This window comes from Amblyomma mixtum, chromosome 10 (genome assembly GCF_055824585.1).
Source record: "Amblyomma mixtum isolate Tamu chromosome 10, ASM5582458v1, whole genome shotgun sequence".
Taxonomy (NCBI): domain Eukaryota; kingdom Metazoa; phylum Arthropoda; class Arachnida; order Ixodida; family Ixodidae; genus Amblyomma; species Amblyomma mixtum.
Window position 1 is genome coordinate 49810451 of NC_143021.1, and position 2270 is coordinate 49812720.

Genomic DNA, 2270 nt, shown 5'->3' on the forward strand with positions numbered 1-2270 from the left:
CAGGGCCGACAGATGTGTAGTACATCGATGTTCGTGTGATCAGCTACCGCACTGTGATTCAAGAGAAGAAAGAGGGCAAATCTTGACGATACCGGCCGACGCCCTGCCTGCAGCTGCGCAGCATCCCTCGGAGCATCGTGACGTCAACGTGACCAAGCATGTCGCTGCCAAGCGTATAAGAAGGACGGAACCACCCTCGGCTGAGCTTTTTGGCAGCAGCGGCGGCAGCAGCCAAGTCGACCAACTGTGAACGCTGTTCTACTGCATTTTTGCAGGGCCGACAGATGTGTAGTACATCGATGTTCGTGTGATCAGCTACCGCACTGTGATTCAAGAGAAGAAAGAGAGCAAATCTTGACGATACCGGCCGACGCCCTGCCTGCAGCTGCGCAACATCCCTCGGAGCATCGTGACGTCAACGTGACCAAGCATGTCGCTGCCAAGCGTATAAGAAGGACGGAACCACCCTCGGCTGAGCTTTTTGGCAGCAGCGGCGGCAGCAGCCAAGTCGACCAACTGTGAACGCTGTTCTACTGCATTTTTGCAGGGCCGACAGATGTGTAGTACATCGATGTTCGTGTGATCAGCTACCGCACTGTGATTCAAGAGAAGAAAGAGGGCAAATCTTGACGATACCGGCCGACGCCCTGCCTGCAGCTGCGCAACATCCCTCGGAGCATCGTGACGTCAACGTGACCAAGCATGTCGCTGCCAAGCGTATAAGAAGGACGGAACCACCCTCGGCTGAGCTTTTTGGCAGCAGCGGCGGCAGCAGCCAAGTCGACCAACTGTGAACGCTGTTCTACTGCATTTTTGCAGGGCCGACAGATGTGTAGTACATCGATGTTCGTGTGATCAGCTACCGCACTGTGATTCAAGAGAAGAAAGAGGGCAAATCTTGACGATACCGGCCGACGCCCTGCCTGCAGCTGCGCAACATCCCTCGGAGCATCGTGACGTCAACGTGACCAAGCATGTCGCTGCCAAGCGTATAAGAAGGACGGAACCACCCTCGGCTGAGCTTTTTGGCAGCAGCGGCGGCAGCAGCCAAGTCGACCAACTGTGAACGCTGTTCTACTGCATTTTTGCAGGGCCGACAGATGTGTAGTACATCGATGTTCGTGTGATCAGCTACCGCACTGTGATTCAAGAGAAGAAAGAGGGCAAATCTTGACGATACCGGCCGACGCCCTGCCTGCAGCTGCGCAACATCCCTCGGAGCATCGTGACGTCAACGTGACCAAGCATGTCGCTGCCAAGCGTATAAGAAGGACGGAACCACCCTCGGCTGAGCTTTTTGGCAGCAGCGGCGGCAGCAGCCAAGTCGACCAACTGTGAACGCTGTTCTACTGCATTTTTGCAGGGCCGACAGATGTGTAGTACATCGATGTTCGTGTGATCAGCTACCGCACTGTGATTCAAGAGAAGAAAGAAGGCAAATCTTGACGATACCGGCCGACGCCCTGCCTGCAGCTGCGCAACATCCCTCGGAGCATCGTGACGTCAACGTGACCAAGCATGTCGCTGCCAAGCGTATAAGAAGGACGGAACCACCCTCGGCTGAGCTTTTTGGCAGCAGCGGCGGCAGCAGCCAAGTCGACCAACTGTGAACGCTGTTCTACTGCATTTTTGCAGGGCCGACAGATGTGTAGTACATCGATGTTCGTGTGATCAGCTACCGCACTGTGATTCAAGAGAAGAAAGAGGGCAAATCTTGACGATACCGGCCGACGCCCTGCCTGCAGCTGCGCAACATCCCTCGGAGCATCGTGACGTCAACGTGACCAAGCATGTCGCTGCCAAGCGTATAAGGACGGAACCACGCTCGGCTGAGCTTTTTGGCAGCGGCGGCGGCAGCAGCCAAGTCGACCAACTGTGAACGCTGTTCTACTGCATTTTTGCAGGGCCGACAGATGTGTAGTACATCGATGTTCGTGTTATCAGCTACCGCACTGTGATTCAAGAGAAGAAAGAGGGCAAATCTTGACGATACCGGCCGACGCCCTGCCTGCAGCTGCGCGACATCCCTCGGAGCATCGTGACGTCAACGTGACCAAGCATGTCGCTGCCAAGCGTATAAGAAGGACGGAAACACCCTCGGCAGAGCTTTTTGGCAGCAGCGGCGGCAGCAGCCAAGTCGACCAACTGTGAACGCTGTTCTACTGCATTTTTGCAGGGCCGACAGATGTGTAGTACATCGATGTTCGTGTGATCAGCTACCGCACTGTGATTGAAGAGAAGAAAGAGGGCAAATCTTGACGATACCGGCC